This window comes from Rhinopithecus bieti, unplaced genomic scaffold, assembly GCF_001698545.2.
Source record: "Rhinopithecus bieti isolate Rb0 unplaced genomic scaffold, ASM169854v2 scaffold_1070, whole genome shotgun sequence".
In the NCBI taxonomy this organism is placed as follows: Eukaryota; Metazoa; Chordata; class Mammalia; order Primates; family Cercopithecidae; genus Rhinopithecus; species Rhinopithecus bieti.
This window is the reverse complement of record NW_016803844.1, coordinates 3,645,165-3,663,711: the sequence shown is the minus strand read 5'-3', so window position 1 is coordinate 3,663,711 and position 18,547 is coordinate 3,645,165. Positions and strand designations below refer to the sequence as shown.

At 34.7% G+C, this 18,547-nt stretch overlaps 1 protein-coding gene across 2 annotated transcripts in view; it reads left to right on the top strand.

The window, feature by feature from the left end:
* The window catches only part of ERBB4 (erb-b2 receptor tyrosine kinase 4), a 1,212,321-nt gene that overhangs the window by 750,747 nt on the left and 443,027 nt on the right, over window positions 1–18,547 (top strand). The gene's annotated exons all lie outside the window — the stretch shown is intronic.

Genomic DNA, 18,547 nt, shown 5'->3' with positions numbered 1-18,547 from the left:
TCGATTAAATGTACTTCTGATTTGAGTCCATCTCTGCAGCATTGTGATGACCCTAGAAGAATTCTAGGGCCCAGACACAGATCACAGATGTGGAGGTGTGCCACATGCTCTGGAAGAAAATTTGATAGTAGAAGAGCTTGTTCTACTTTCCTTATTTCAGGATTGTGTATTGTGAGGTTTTTTTTTTTTTTTCCTTCTGATGAGAAAATGACAACCACACAACTATCCTAGTTAATACTAAACTACACAATTCATAGGAGCAAAATGTGTTTCAAAAATTCTAAAATAATATTCTGCCATGAATACAGTATTGAGGAAATACTGATAGGACACTGATTTCTATCCAATTGAACATATAAAAGTCAATCCACTTTAATTAATATGACTAAGACTCTGTTTCAGTCACATTGATACTGTTCACATTTCCTAAGATTTTTCTAATCTTAAGTTTATATATTATCCTACAGATTAATGTCAATCTGGAGTCCTGGAATGAACACAATACAGATTAAATGTCAAAATATGTGAATTCTAGCATAGCTCTGCTAAGGCAAGACTTGCTTTTTTGCCTCTGTTTCCTCACCTGTATAATGAGGGGGCTGGCCTAGAATGATCATGAAGGTGTCTTATAGCCATCAATGTATAATTCAGAGGAGACTTTTAAAAAATGAAAATGGCCCCCCTTTTATTTTTTATAATACAAATAATTGCATATGTTGTAAATATTAAGTGCAAATGAAGAAAATTGGTGAGTCTAGATTTATTATTCAGCAAATGTAGATGGATTGGAGGTATTTTTAAACTTTCCAACTGAATTGAACAAATACAGCAGACAGTGAAATTTAATTTATTTAAGTTTTTTTTTGACATTTTTTCATTAAAAAACTGTGTATCTGCAAGATTAAAAAAAAAAAAAAAACCTTTGTCCTACCAAATCGATTTTAAAAAATAAAACCCCAACATGAATACTTTCATTTTTAATTAACTACAAACAGAAGGCTTTTATTTCCACCCAAAATGTCAAACTAAATACACAAACATATTCACAAACTAAGTGGTATGTGGATTGTCAATAATGTGGAATGGCAATTTGAAAAGATATAAAACAAAACAAAACAAACAAAAACCTTACTGTTGGGTCTTGCAGAAGGAGATAACCCTGTCCCAACAATGCTTAGAAGAGCTTTTAGGTAACTCCACGGACTTAGAACAGCACTCATAAATTATCATGTGAATGGATGAATGAGTAAATCAGAGCTTGAGATAATGAGAAGAGGGTACACTCAGCATGGGTAGAAAGTGATTTTTGGGTAGAGCAGGGGTAGGGTGAGAGTCTAACATTCTAAATTTTATTCTGAATCCCCAATCCAACCATACTTAAAAGTGAAGAATTTTCTTGTGTTTCCAGAATAAATTTTGGAGTATATATACACAGTTGTATTTCATAGCCCCCAGGATTCATGCTGTGTGTTTATCCCAACACAAACATAACTGAAAGCCTTGTACCTGCATGTATTTAAATATATACATACGTGCAAAAGGGAAGAACAAGTACTTTACAAAAGCCATCTCTGCAAATAACAGTTGGGCAAGAAGTTTAATTCATTCTTTAAACGCTAAGGATTGCCTTAAGTAAAATATATCATTAAAATGTTTTGATAAATGCAGAAATACACATATAGCATATGCATATGTCTCGTATTTGGTGTTAGAGAATTAATCAGCTTCCTTTATTTTGTATTGGTTTATCCTTTTGTGGCTATCAGGGTAGTGCCTGTTTGCTAAATTTAGTTTCCAGTTCCCATTATGCATAATTGGTGTTAAACAAAGTTAGGCCTATCCATTCATTTAACAAATATTTATTGACACCAGACATTGTTCTAGGTCCTTGGGAGGCAGGAGGAAATAGACAAAGATCTCCCTTGTGAGCTGTTATTTTAGTTTGGGGAGATAGTCTGCAATGAACACAATAAATAAATAATAACATAGTATAAGAGAAGATGATAAGGGCTATAGATAGAAACACAATAGGGATTGCTGTTGAAATATTCTCTCTATGATTCATAACTTATTATTTAACAAAATTTTTGAACATTTACTACTTGAGATAGAAGGCTCCATAAGGGCAGGAGCAATATGTGTATTTGATTATGATTTTATCCCTAATCCATAACACAGTGCCTGAAATATAGCAGGCATTCAATCAATATATGCTGGATTTTTTTAAAAAAAGCAATGAAGGATTATGCACTCTATGATTCTTACTAATTTTGTGCAATTCTCCTTATACCACACTAATGTTTTTGAAATACATTGAAATGTTAACTTTCAGTGTTTGTGTTGATTATATTTCAGTCTTTCTTAGTTCTGTATGGAAGCCCAAAAGCTGATTGTAAATTGATCTACATGTCTTCTTGGGATTAGGTTGATTCTAGTGAAGCTATATGTGGACCATTAATATCCCTAATATTAGTATAAATTAGAAGTTCCGCTCCAGAAAAATCTCAGAGATTTTTCCCTAAGCCAAAGCACCCAAATTAACAGGATTATCCTATATAGATTATACAATATAATTAATCTCATATCATAAATTAATATAAAATATAGTATATTGATTAAATATATAGATTACCTTATACTAATTATTTATATTTGCGTATAAATATATAATTAATACAATTTATTATTGACTATTAGCTATATAAAGACAAATATATCACATTTCTACCAGGACTGTTTTAAACATCATATTTAATTCAGCTTTGTTTTATAAAATGTTTCTAAAAGTCTACTTTACCCACCAGATTATAAGCTCTTGGATGTCAAGGACTGACTCACATTTATCTCTCTATCCTTCAAAGCACCTAGCATGTAGTGGATATTTAATAAAAATGATTGAATTGCTAAATGCACAAAACAATTAGATAATCAGCTGGGGTCTAGAAGACATTTTGTTAAATAGAGGATTTCATAATAGTGTTACACTGAAACAGGATTTAATTTGTTGCTGCTAAATTATAGAAACCAGAAGAGACAAAAAATAATAAAAGCTTGAATTCATTTTGCTATTTATACAGTGTCATCTTTTGCTCTTTTCAATGAGCCTTTTCAGAGTTGGTGCATTAAGGAAATAATAAGGGCCTATGAGTATGCATTCTCAATGTGTAGTCTCATAAAAGCTTTGGAAATAAGTATATGTTCATTACTGTTAACTATTACCATCATGATGATGATAATAAATCAACATGTTTTAATTTTATCCAAACTATTCAGTAAATGTAATATCTTAAAACAGACTTATTCTACTGAAAAAAAAAAAGAGAATGATTTATGATATAAAAGAATAATCTGTCCTTCTCTTATGGAAAAATTTATACCTGTTCTGGTATCCTGCAAAGTCTTTGTTCCTCTCTTTTGATTTATTAACTTTATTTAAATCAGTCATTCATAATGTAATCATAATAATCTTTCCAACAGTATTACTAGATGACGGGTAAGATACAGAAGTTTTACTCTACCCTAGTGGAGAATATAGAGATGTTAGCAAAGATGAAGTCAAATATGTGTCTTGCTAAAAAATTCTTCATTACAGTTTGGTAATTAATGTTTTAAATAAGTTGGTGCCAGCCCAAATTTTGTGTAAAAACAAACATTTTTTTCAGAGAACATTGAAAGTAGGAGAAATAACATAAGATTATAATTTGAAGTGTATTTTCTGTCTATTTAATTATTTTCTGTCTTTTTAATTATTAGGTATTATCTAATTTTGACAATTAAATCATCATTGTCAAGTCTTCATTTCTTTTCTATTGTAAATATATGTTACTTCTATTATAATACATGTAAATAATTTATTCTACTTAGGTAAAACTTGTAAAGATATAAACTTTCATAAAATTTTTGAAGTAGCATTTCATTTTTCTCAGGAATATAAATTAGTTTTGTGGGTTGAATTTAACTTAAAAAGAAGTAATTTGGTTGCAGGGCAGATCACATTATAAATAAAATAGATGGTTGTCTAAGTGGTATGATTTGAAGCGTGCTCTGGAACTTTACTTGCCTGAATTATTTCCTATCCTTGCCTTCCATAATGCCAGAGATGCCATACAACAGAACTGGATACATTAGCGATGAGACATATGCAAGTACCATTTGCTAAATAATAACTATTCCTAAACCAGGTATCACATTCATCAGTCCTTTAAGGGGACTTAGTTTACAAGAAACTGTTTTTCTAAAGCAATTAGCTGAGAAGGAATGAGATCTGGGCAGTTTAAACTTTAAGGGGAAGGATGAAAGGAAGTAGGAAATAGTTTTAAGCAGTACTTGTAAAATGCTTCAGTGGAGAGTTATTGGCAGCTAGAGGGCAACAGGAAAGCACTTGCTGTTTAAGGAAAAGTACACAGATTGAGTGAGAATACTCCAAATCCAAGCCTGGACAGAGTTGGGAAGCCTAAATCACCATTCTGCACAAAGCAGGTCTTGGTCATAATAATTTTTATTCATGTTGTCCATGCTGTTGCAAACATTTTCTTTTGTACACAATTTTACGTATGGTTTATTACATCTCCCATTTCTACTTCTCTTTGAATGTAAACATTGAGTAATTAACTGTGAATTGGTCAATTGGGCCCTCAAAAATTAAACGAAAGAAATAGTGAAATGTTTAGCACATGCCAGTCGTTTAAATAACCTGAACTTATCCGAGGACAAAAATTACACAGATTATAGATGCCTTATCATTGATTAATAACATTTTCAAGCTGTTACACTATTTGAGTTAATATACTTTGATAGTGCATTAGAAATATGAATTTGTATTAACACTGAATTTACCACAATAGCATAATGAAGACATTTTAAGTAAGATAAGATTACATAAGGTTCTATAGATTCTTCATTTGGGGCTGAGAGTAATAAAGTGAATGCTCCTAGCAATGAGTTTTAGTGGGATTTTTTTTTTGAAGAAACAAAATAACCTAAAGCAAAGTATTTTATTTTCAAATGAAGATAAACATAAAATGAATATTTTATATTTTCACTAAAAAATTCTATCTCTTAGAGATTCTTATCCCTTATGTTGGTTGCAGCTTAAATACACGAAAATATTAGATTAGGCTTAGGTCTAACATCTCACAATCGCAAAACCAAAATCCACTAGCAATTGTAATTTTGAACATCTTCTTTGGTCATTTTCGTATGAATGTCCTCACATAGCTATTGTTTCAGCTACCTATTGCCCCAAGATGATTCATCAAAAAACATCCTAATAAAACTCAATGACTTGGAACAACAATGATGTATTCTTATGAATCTGTTGTTGGCTAAGATCTGATCTGGTGATTTATACAGGGCTTGACTGGAAAAGCTCTGCTCCAACCACAAGTTCATGTAGGTTGGACTGAGGCAGTTTTGTTCCATGTGATCTATTCTGTGGCCCAGGTGAAGGACTAAGAGCTGTAACAGCATTGGAAGTTCTTCCCATGATGATGGTACAGTCCATGAAAAGGAGCAGAAACCCATGACGCCTGTTAAGCTCTAGATTTAGAAATGGCACATTCTAGTGTCATTTCTGCCACTCCACTGGCCAAAGAAAATGATGAGGCCAAGCCTAAAACCAAGTGATAGGGAAGCATGCTTTTGCTACAGAGAAGCCATGACAAGCGTGTGGATGTCAGAGAAAAGGAGTGTTGGGGATAATGATTCAATTTACCACAGTTATATTGATGCATCATTATATAATAAATAGTTATACAATATTCTATCAAATATTTATGCCGTGTTTTATATAACTCTTCCAAACTTCTGAAACATTTATGTGGATTTTGGTTTGTTGCATTACTTATGTAATACAACAGCGTCCATCCCTGTGCATATAATTTTCTTTCTATGGAGCATTCTTTCATTGGGATAGCTTCCCTGAAGATGGATTATTTGGCCAAAGTACATAGATAGATTTCTGACTTTTAAAAGTTCTTGCAATTCCATCAACTACTAGTGATACATTATTTTTTTTATTTATTTTTCAGTTTAAAATTTAAATGGACACATTATATCTATACATTTTATGGGGTACATAGTGATGTTGTGATATACATAATATATAGTGAACAAATGAGACTCATTAGCATATCCATTATCTCAAACATTTCTTTGTGTAGATAGCATTCAATATTCTCCTTCTAGTTATTTTATACTATATATTATTATTAACCATAGTTACCCTACAGTGCTGTAGAACAGTAGAATTTATCCCTGCCATCTAGCTGTAACTGTGTATTCTTTAACAAATCTCTCGTCATCCCTCTCTTCCTCCTACCCTTCCCAACCTCTAATATCCTCTTTTCTATTTTTTACTTCTATGACATCAGATTTTTTTAGCTTCCACATGAGTGAGATCATGCAGAGTTTAACTTTCTGTTTCTGGCTTATTTCATTTAACCTGATGTCTTCCAATTTCTTCCCATTTGTTTATTTTTGTGTTGTTGCCTGTGCTATTAGGGTCTTATTCATAAAATATTTTCCCAAATCAATGTCCTGAAGTATTTCTCCTATCTTTTCTTCTAGTAATTGTATACTTTCTGGTCTTAAATTTAGGTCTTTGATCCATTTTGAATTGACTATATATAGCATGAGAGTTAGGGATCTAGTTTAATATTCTGTATATAGATTTCCAGTTTTCTTAGCACCATTTGTTAAAGAACCTGTCCTTTCTGCAATGTGTTTTCTCAGCAGCTTTGTCAAAAGTCAGCTAGCTGTAGGTACATGGATTATTTTCTGGGTTCTTCATTCTCTTGCATTGATCTGCATGTCTGTTTTTATGTCAGTACCACGCTGTTTTGGTTACTAGAGCTTTGTAGTATACTTTGAAGTCTGGTTATGTTATACTTCTTTCTAATTAGGGTTGTTTTGTCTACTTAGGGTCTTTTGTGGTTTCATAAAAATTTTAGGATATTTTGTATTTCTGTGAAAAACATCATTGATATTTCGATAGGGAGTGCATTGAATCTGTATATTGCTTTAGATAGTACAGTCATTTTAACAATATTAATTCTTCTGATTCATGAGTATGGGATACTTTTTCTTTTGTTTGCATCCTCTTCAATTTATTTCATCAGTGTTTTGTAGCTTTCCTTGTACAATTATCTTACCTACTTGGTTAAATTTATTTCTAGGTATTTTATTTTATTTTTCTAGCAGCTATTGTAAATGAGATTGTCTTCTAAATTTCCTTTTTAGCTAGTTTATTGTTTGTATGTTGATTTTTGCAATCTGCAAGTTTATTGAGTTTGTCACTTCTAAGTTTTTTGGTAGAGTCTTTAGATCGCTATATAAGATTATCTGTATATAAGATTGTGTCATCAACAAACAGGGACAATTTGATTTCTTCTTTTCCAATTTGGATGCCCTTTATTTATGTCTCTTTCCAAATTACTATGGCTAAGACTTCTATTACTATGTTGAATATGAGTGGTGATATTGGGCATCCTTGTTTTGTTTCAGTTCTTAGGGGAAAAGCTGGAAACTTTTGATGTTACATGTGAATTTGTCATATAATGATTTTAGTGTGTTGAGGTACTTTCCTTCTATACCTTATTTACTGAGAGTTCTTATCATGAAGAAATGTTGAATTTTATCCTGCTTTTCTGCATCCATTAAGATGATCACATAGTTTTTTTTCTTTCATTTTGTTGAGGTGACGTATCATGTTTATTCACTTTTTATGTTTACCTATCCTTGCAATTCTGGAATAAACTGCACTTGATCATGGTGTATTATCTTTTTAGTGTGTTGTTAGATTTGATTTCCTCATATTTTGTTGTGATTTTTTGGCGGTGTGTCTATCTCATCAGAGATATTGGCCTGAAGTTTTCTTTTTTTACTGTGTCCTTGTCTAGTTTTAGTGTCAGGGTTATATTGACCTAGTAAAATGAGGAATAAATTTCCTCCTCTTCAGTTTTTTGAATAGTTAGAAAATTATTGGTATTAATTTTTCTTTAAATAAAGATCTGGTAGAATTTAATGATGAGGCCATTGGTCTTAGACTTTTCTTTGTTGGGATTCAAACCTATTACTTGCTATTGCTGTGTTCAGGATTTTTGTTTCTTCTTGGCTCAATCTTGGTAAGTTGTATGTATCTAGAAATGTATTCTTTTCCTCTAGGTTTTCAAATTTATTGGCATATAGTTGTTCACAGAAGAAGAGACATTATTCATTCAACTTGCACCAGCATGAGCAGTCCCTAATTCTCAGTTATTGCTGCTGTTAAGCAAGCATAAATTAGTACTTCTTTTTCATTAGATATTCCATTGGTTATTTAAAAGTTTTTTATATGTATTTGCGAGTTGTAGATATCTGCTTTTGAATTATCTGTTTATGTCCCTTATTCAATTAACTATTAGAATAATGGTTAATGATATGAATGTAAAATATTTCCCACAGCACCTTAAACTTAATTCCATCTAATAGTCAATGTGTCATTTTGCTTTTCCCAATCTGATGGGTCTCATCTATTCTAAAATTTACCATTTATTTAAGTGCAATGCATGGAACTTATTATACAATATCCTTTATCACCCACATCTAAAAACTATCACAACTTAAACAAAATCTATGTTCTACTCTTTTTATCCCTGTTGCCACTAACTCAGGTCAGACACTCTCCTCAGACTATTGCAATACCTTCCTTACTGTTTTTTCACCTCTAGTTTGCCCCACCCATTCCTAGCATTGCTTCCAGAAATCTTGTATTATCCTAACAATTAAAACATACCACTTACAATCTCTGAATTACTTGATAATTTCCCATTACGCCTAAAAAATTTTGAGACCTTTGTGAAAGTGCCCCTGCCTCTCTGCTCTGTTCTTAAGTTCATCCTCCCTTGCTTAATGTATGTTATGTGTACTCTAGAGATGCAGAAATACTCTTAACAGTTACTGTTTATAAGCATTTTCTAACATTTCTATTTTCTGCAAATTCTGGACATCTTCCTAGAATGCTCTTTCTAGTCCTTGTGCCAAATGCCTGCTCATTCTACAAGTTTCAGACTAAAGCTTTTTCTAATTCCCCTTGGCAGATTCCAGTACTCTGTTGGTTCTCCCTTTGTACTTTGTATGTATCTCCGTTTTAACATGTGTCTTTTCTTGTGATAATTTATTTTTGTATCTTCCTCTTAATTTGGTTAGTGTTTTCCATGTGATCAGAGGCCATGTCATTTCATTTTTTGTATCTCTAGATCTTAGCACCATGTCTGTCTCAGAATGTTTAATCATAAAATGTTTTCCAAATTAGCAAATAAGTGAACAAAAATTGAATACATGAATGAAAAAAATGATTTTATCTAAATAATCATGGATATATTCTCCACCACAGGAAAATAATAGTGAGAGAAGATTTTAGGCAAGGTTCAAATCATATTATTTGGGTTTTATCTTGTGTCATTTAGAAATAAATAATACTGAAAATTAGGCTACCATAAGCTAATATTATTCTTCATTTTCAAATTTGATGGATAATCAGGAAAAAAAATAATTTAAAATATTGCTTTTAGAAATTTAAAACTGTGTCACTTGTTTATTTTAGAGCAGAAATTTTATAAATACATTTGAAAAATGTTTCAACTGGAGACAAGAACTACATTCCTTACTTCTTCGTTCTCTTTGTAGTGATCATACATCCCCGTCCACTTATAAGAGAACTGAATATATCATTTCTCACAGAATCTGTCTTCGTTATGGACCTGTGGAATATATTTTTAAAAACATATTCAATGTTTTTGTTTAAAAAATAGTTTCAAGTTAATGGAAATATGTAGTTGAGTTTTAGTGTATTTATTCCAAGAGCTAATGCCTGAATTATCATCTTTTCAAAAGTCACAGATATTGTCCTTTGTTAAGTGAAAACCTGCCTTATTTTGTGCTCCCTTTAAAGTAGTTAAGCATGAGTACATAGGATATCTGTTATTTGGAGACCATTGTTAATTGATGATTTCTTTTTTTGGAATACCCTTCTGCCCCAATCCCCCACACTTATCTAACTAGCATGTACTGGTAATTCGAAACCCAGCAGAGGCATCTCCTTAAAATTGGCCCTCCTGCATATTCTCAGAGTACCCTGAGAAAGAATTTACTTGTTGCCATATTGTATCTGATCAGTCATTAGACAGATGGTGGAGACTGTGTTCGTCATATCAGCAATGCACCACAACTTCTGCACCAATAAGCCCTAGAAGTGCTTCGTCCAGCATGGTGTCCCCTAAATATTTAGACCTTTTTTTTCTAATACTTAAACATAGGGATTTTCTGTATCTCTTGAAATAAAAATCCTGATGATTATTCAACCCTATGTTTATATTCTTGCAAAGGTGGCTGGACCTGTGAAGCAACTTCTAGTTTCAGATGAGGAATGTGATCTTCAATTTGTCAATTTTAATGGAAGAGTTGGGAAGAGATAGAAAGCAATGTGTAATGTCATCTGTATTAAGATACAGAGTCAACTAATAATGAACCACTTTATACACTTTGTAGTAGCTTTAACAAGATATAAGTTCTTATCTCTCTTCTACAGCGGCTTAAAGACATCCAGCCTGCAAGAACGTATGTAGCCGATTTGATAGTTCTGCAGTGTTGGAGGCCCAAATTCTTTCCATCTTGTGGAAATTCTTTCCATTGCTTTGAATGTTGCTGTCATGTGTACAATTGAAGATGGCTTTCAATCATGTGACCTTGAGGAACAGGAAATGAGAAAGATAAGGGCTCACCTCTTACCTTTAAAGGCAAAATTCAGAAGTGGCACATCTCACTTCTGTTCACTTTACATTGATCAGGACTTAGTCATGTGTCCATATTCAGCTGCAAGGAGGAAATACTGGGAAATACCGCCTTGGTTTGGTGAACATATGCCCAGCAAAAATTCCATTAATATAGAAGAAAGGGAGAGACAAGATTTAGGGAGACTGATAGCAATCCCTACCACAGTTTCAAAAGGTGAAAAGTAAATTTATGGTACTTGTTCAAAGTATTGTCCTGGAAAGTAAAACCGTCTATTTTTACAGGGTTGATATATATGTATATGTTTGCTATTTGATATTGAGTAGAGAAATAATCAGATTTTTGCAACTATACCAAAGAGAGAGGTTCAGTAAAGTCATTAGAATTGCCTAGCACTGTGTAAGACAACCCCTTTAACAAGAATGTACTCTGCTCTGTTGAGGCTCCAAATGGAAAGGTTTCCTATCCCTTCTCTGCGGACTTGCCTAAATCTATAAGTGTATCTAAAATTTCAGTATTAATTCAATTTGGGGGCACTAATCATTTATCTTTGAGGAAGATGCTGGGCCGGCCCAGGTCTTCATTTTTGTTTAAGAGAAATAATCAGCCTTAAAAATCTTCCCTGTAACTGTTTGAGGATGGACTTTTCAAAGGAAGAGCAAGCGACTATAATCAAACAAAGGCAATGCACTTTCACATTAAAACTATCTAAAATTATCCAAGCAGGCTGAATGTAATTAGTGAGTTGGAACTAAGCCAAGATGTTGAGGCAAACACTGCTATTTCCCTGAAAGATGCCTTGGGATTTTTTTAATGGTCGCTTATGGTCAAGCCTAGAGTTTTACATGTCATCTAGAAAATAGTACCTATGGGAACACAGTGCTTCCAGCTCCATTGCTTGCTAACTATTGACATTTCTACAAACAGGGAAGTGAATGCTAAGTACTGAATCACAAAGATTTTTCTTGTAGATTCACTTCTTGATTATTTGTTCAGGAGAGTTCTGTGTTTTATTGGTGGTAGTGATGGTGAGTGGTAGTGGTGGTGGTCTGTTTATGTGATATAACTATTTTATTTAAAATTAGTTGAGGTATGTGTTTCTGTATCACCAACATGGCCAATAAGTTTTCAAAATATTGTTTTATTTTAGAAATGTTTATCAATGCTTATTTATGAATAATACACATTAAGATATCTTTTTTTTTTTTTTATTTGAGATGGGGTCTTGCTCTGTCACCCAGGCTGGAATGCAGTAGTATGATCTCGGGTCACTTCAGCCTCCACCTCTTGAATTCCAGTGATTCTCGTGACTCAGCCTCCCGAGTCACTGGGACTACAGACATGTGACACCACACCCAGCTAATTTTTGTAATTTTAGTAGAGACAGGTTTCATCATGTTGGCCAGGCTGGTCTCAAACTCCTGACCTCAAGTGATCTGCCCACTTCAGCCTCACAAAGCCCTGGGATTGCAGGCATGAGCCACCGTACCTGGCCAAGTTATCTTTATATAATAACTGATATTTTTATTAACAGCTAAATATACTTTTACATTTAATCAGCATTGTACACTGTATTAGGGTTCTTCAAAGGGATAGAACCAACAGGATATATAAAAGGAGCTTATTAGGGAGAATTGGCTCACAATTACAAGGCAAGTCTCACAACAGGCCATCTGCAAGCTGGGGAAAGAGAGAAGTTGGTAGGGTGGCTCAGTCCAAGTCAGAAAGCCTCAAAACCAGGGAAGCTGACAGTGAGACCCTCAGACTCAGCCTGAGGCCAAAAGCCCGAGAATCCCTCAACCCCAAACTCCCCAAGGAGGGAGCTGGTACAAGTTCAAAGAACCTGGAGTCTGATGTCCAAGGGCCAGAGAGGAAAAAAGCATCCAGCAAAGGAAGAGAGAGCAAGGGGATTCTGAAAGCTGTTTATCCCTCTTTTTCTGCTTTGTTCTAGCTGTGCTGGCAGATGATTATATGGTGCCACCACACTGAGGGTGGGTCTGCCTCTCCCAGTCCACTGACTCAAATGCCCATCTCCTCTGGCAACATCCTCACAGCCATATCCAAGAACAATGCTTCATTGGCCATCTAGGCATCCCTCATTCTAGTCTAGTTGACATCTAATATTAACTGTCACATACACCATAAACAAAAATTTAGTTGTGTGCTCTTTGCAATGAATTAAATATTTTTGGTAGACTTTGTCATAATAATGGAGTCTTAAAAGTGGAATATTTGAGAGGTTGAAATTCCTATGGGGAAAAAAATCTTTTTATTTTGTTATTATTAACTTTTTTGACAATCTCTGAAAATTTGATAGATTGCTTTTTGCCTTACTCTTTTGGGACAAGGTGAACTGCTGAATTTTTTGGCAAAACAAGAAAACATAACACCTGAGGAAAGTCAAACACTTCTCTTATAAAGTTATTCCTATGAAATGCATATTTGGAATTGTTTTTAAAATATTATTTTGAATAACTATAACACTTTGTGTTTTTATAATTTACTATATGTCTAATCAAGTCCATAGTTGCTATTATTCTATTAGATTGTCATGATAACCCTATAAAAGTTACTTTCTTTATCATATATTTGCCTTGCGTTGAAATGTAGCAAGTATTTATGCTTCGACCTTGATTTTTTCCTTTGTGAAGACTGTTCTTATAGAAATGTTGTAAGTCCTTACACTTTTTAAATAAATAGGGTCCCCATGCGAGATGCCTCTTGAGAGGAAAAAGAGGTATTATTTATAATTACTCTGGAAAAACACGTATCAACTGAGCCTGTCCCTGGAAATCAGAGTTGTAGTCACAACACCTGAGGTGTTTCCATCAGTTTGTGATGGTGTATTCATGTGTATAAATGTGGCCCATGTAATTAAGGTCCTGTGCCATAGTGACTATAAGCACAGGCTCTGGAACCTACTTCCTATCACTGTGCTATGACACTCACAATAATGCTGGGAAACATCGAGAAACTTTCGGATTGATTTTATTATTTGTTAGGTAATATAAATTTCTGACTCAAATATGATTTATCAGATAAGTGAGTTTCTACCTGTTTTGAAACTTCTTCAAGAAGGACCAAAGGACCATTTTCTTTGTAATTTTACTTTTTTTTGGTATTGGCTCTTATCTGACTCACTAAAATGCCTGCTTTGCTTTCTATTGGTTTAAATAGATTCCTTAATAAGACTGTAATTTGGGCCCTGGATGTATCTGTAATTTAAATATTGTTGATTTCAGTTTTTCATCTTAGTACCTCTATATTATTCTAAATATTTTCTGTGCAATTTGCTATAATTTTGAAGTTTTAATGTCTTCACTTAATTATTCTGAATACATTACAATATAATTTAATTATGTTATATATTACATGCCTTATGCTTATAGTAAATACACAGTCACTTCTCACTATTTGGCAGAAATTGTGATTAGTTTTCGTATACATCTTCTCATTTTATCCTACTATGAAGTAAAGTTAATGCATTTTTCTGATGACGAAAGTGAAGTTCAGAATTTTACTAACTTTCTACAGGTATTAAGTATGTTATGTTGTCCCAGTATGACATCTATGCATTATGAATATATGTATCTAAGGTGTATTTTAGACAAATTGCATTTATATTTATATTTAGGTTTCCGTAGTCTCAATTTTTTACTCATGTATTCATGAAATTATTCCCATATTTTAAAACTTAGTAATGTGTTTATAACAGCTGTATAGTTTTTAGCATATGTATATATAATGTTTAATTAATTGATGTACTTTTGCTAGATATTTTGCAATTTTCAATATTTGGCATTTTATATGTAATACTCCCACAAATATTAATTTATATGATTTATATTATTTTTTCTCCAATTCTCTAATTAAAAGAGAATGACTAATTTAAGGTTCTTGATGTTTTTGATGAATTAATTTTGAGAGTGGTTTAAAGGTATTTTTAACATTAGAATATTCAAGTATGTCAGATTTTAAAAAATTAGATACTCAAGCAGCAAGATTTCTGAAAGGAAGTGAGACCTAGTTTACTGTCCTATCTTTCTTGAAGTAAGTCAATTAATTTCTTCATGTCTTGAATTTCACACTTCTAGGATAGGAACAGTAACACAGAGTCAAAGGGAAAAAAAATCCCAGAAAAAAAGTGTTATTTAAAATAATGACATGATTAAAAACATTCAGTGCATGCAAAGATAAACAGGATAGAAAATGTAGGGAACACCTGGAATTTCTTTGAAGAAAGGCAATATATGAAATAGAAGGAAATTGGTTTCTTCATGTAGCAAACTGAAGGTAAGTACAGAATGTGCCATAGAACTAGTCCCTGTGGAATTCATTTCTTTATAATTTTTAATCTTTCAAGATTCATTGTTGTAGAGGTCTCAAAACCACACAGCATTGCAACTTGATTTAACTGCCATTATAACACTAGGCAGCATGTTATCCTAATCTCAGAGAATTCCACTATACATGACTATTGCTGAATTATTTCAGCTTCTTTTTTTTTCTCCTTGTGTTTTAAAACATGTATTGCATTCACATGGGTAAAATCAACAATCTCAATTTCCATTCCGAGAAGTCCTAATAGGAACAGCTCTGGTCTGCAGCTCCCAGTGTGATCGACACAGAAGACTGGTGATTTCTGCATTTCCAACGGAGGTACCTGGTTCATCTCACTGGGACTATTTGGACAGTGGGTGTAGCCCACAGAGGGCAAGCTGAAGCAGGGCAGGACATCGCCTCACCCGGGAAGTGCAAGGGGTCGGGGGAATTTCCCTTTCCTAACCAAGGGAAGCCATAACAGATGGTACCTGGAAAAATGGCACACTCCCACCCAAATACTCTGCTTTTCCAATGGTCTTAGCAAACGGCACACCAGGAGATAATATTCCGCGCCTGGCTCAGTGGGTCCCACGCCCATGGAGCCTTGCTCACTGCTAGCACAGCAGTCTGAGATCAAAGTGCGAGACCACAATCTGGCAGGGGGAGGGGCATCTGCCATTGCTGAGGCTTGAGTAGGTAAACAAAGCAACTGGGGAAGCTCGAACAGGGTGGAGTGGAGCCCACCACAGCTCAGCAAGGCCTGCTGCGTCTATAGACTCCACCTCTGGGGGCAGGGCAGAGCTGAACAAAAGGCAGCAGAAACTTCTGCAGGCTTAAATGTCCGTGCCTGACAGCTCTGAAGAGAGCATTGCTTCTTCCAGCACGGTGTTTGAGCTCAGAGAATGGACAGACTGCCTCCTCAAGTGGGTCTCTGATCCCTGTGTAGCCTAACTGGGAGACATCTCCCAGTAGGGGATGACTGACACCTCATACAGGCAGGTGCCCCTGGGGGATGAGGCTTCCAGAGGAAGGATCAGGCAGCAATATTTTCTGTTCTGCAATATTTGCTGTTCTGTAGCCTCTGCTGGTGATACCCAGGCAAACAGGGTCTGGAGTGGACCTCTAGCAAACTTCAACAGACCTGCAACTGAGGGACCTGACTATTAGAAGGAAAACTAACTAACAGAAAGGAATAGCATCGACATCAACAAAAAGGACAACCACATCAAAACCCCATCTGTAGGTCACCAACATCAAAAACCAAAGGTAGATAAAACCACAAAGATGGGGAGAAAGCAGACCGGAAAAGCTGAAAATTCTAAAAACCAGAGTGCGTCTTCTCCTCCAGAGGATTGCAGCTCCTTGCCAACAACAGAGCAAAGCTGGACAGAGAATAACTTTGATGAGCTGACAGAAGTAGGCTTCAGAAGATCAGTAATAACAAACTTCTCCAAGCTAAAGGAGGATGCTTGAACCCCTCGCAAGGAAGCTAAAAACCTTGTAAACCTTGAAAAAAGATTAGATGAATGGCTAACTAGAATAAACAGTGTAGAGAATACCTTAAATGCCCTGATGGAACTGAAAACCATGGCACGAGAACAATGTGTTGCATGCACAAGCTTCAATAGCCGATTTGATCAAATGGAAAAAAGGGTATCAGTGTTTGAAGATCAAATTAATGAAATAAAGTGAGAAGAGAAGTTTAGGGGAAAAAAGAGTAAGAAGAAATGAGTAAAGCCTCCAAGAAATTTGGGACTATGTGAAAAGACCAAATCTACATTTGATTGGTGTACCTGAAAGTGACGAGGAGAATGGAACCAAGTTGGAAAACACTCTTCGGGGTGTTATCCAGGAGAATTTCCCCAACCTAGTAAGGTAGCCCAACATTCAAATTCAGGAAATACAGAGAACCCCACAAAGATACTCCTCAAGAAGAGCAACCCCAAGACACATAATTGTCAGATTCACCAAGGTTGAAATGAAACAAAAAATGTTAAGGCCAACCAGAGAGAAAGCTTGGGTTACCCACAAAGGGAATCCCATCAGCCTAACAGCGTATCTTTTGGGAGAAACTCTACAAGCCAGAAGAGAGTGGGGCCAATATTTAACATTCTTAAGCAAAAGAATGTTCAACCCAGAATTTCATATCCAGTCAAACTAAGCTTCATAAGTGAAGGAGAAATAAAATCCTTTACAGACAAACAAATGCTGAGAAATTTTGTCACCACCAGGCCTGCCTTACAAGAGCTCCTGAAGGTAGCAGTAAACATGGAAAGGAACAACCAGTACCAGCCACTGCAAAAACATGCCAAATTGTAAAGACCACCGATACTAGGAAGAAACTGCATCAACTAATGGGCAAAATAACCAGCTATCATAATGACAGGCTCAAATTCACACATAACAATATTAACCTTAAATGTAAATGGGCTAACTGCTCCAGTTAAAAGACACAGCCTGGAAAATTGGATAAAGAATCAAGACCCATCAGTGTGCTGTATTCAGGAGACCCATCTCATGTGCAAAGACACACATAGGATAAAATAAAGGGATGGAAGAAGATCTACCAAGCAAATGGAAAGCAAACAACAACAACAACAACAAATAGGGGTTGCAATCCTATTCTCTGAAAAAACAGACTTTAAACCAACAAAGATCAAAAGAGACAAAGAAAGCCATTACATAATGGTAAAGGGATCAATTCAACAATAAGATCTAACTATCCTAAATATATATGCACCCAATACAGGAGCACCCAGATTCATAAAGCAAATCCTTAGAGACCTACAAAGAGACATAGACTCCCACACAATAATAATGGGAGACTTTACCATCCTACTGTCGATATAAGACAGATGAACGAGACAGAAGGTTAACAAGGATATCCAGGACTTGAATTCAGCTCTGCACCAAGCAGACCTAATAGACATCTACAGGATTCTCTACCCCAAATCAACAGAATATACATTCTTCTCAGCACCACATGACACTTTCTCCAAAATTGCACATAGTTGGAAGTAAAGCACTTCTCAGTAAATGTAAAAGAACAGAAATCATGACAAACTCTCTCTCAGACCACAGTGCAATCAAATTAGAACTCAGGATTAAGAAACTCACTCAAAATGACACAACTTCATGGAAACTGAACAACCTGCTCCTGAATGACTACTGGGTACATAACGAAATGAAGGCAGAAATAAAGATGTTCTTTGAAACCAATGAGAACAAAGAAACAATGTACCAGAATCTCTGGGACACATTTAAAGCAGTCTGTAGAGGGAAATTTACAGCACTAAATGCCCACAGGAGAAAGCAGGAAAGATCTAAAATTGATACCCTAACATCATAATTAAAAGAACTAGAGAAGCAAATGCAAACAAATTCAAAAGCTAGCAGAAGGCAAATATCTAAGATCAGAGCAGAACTGAAGGAGATAGAGACACAAAAAACCCTT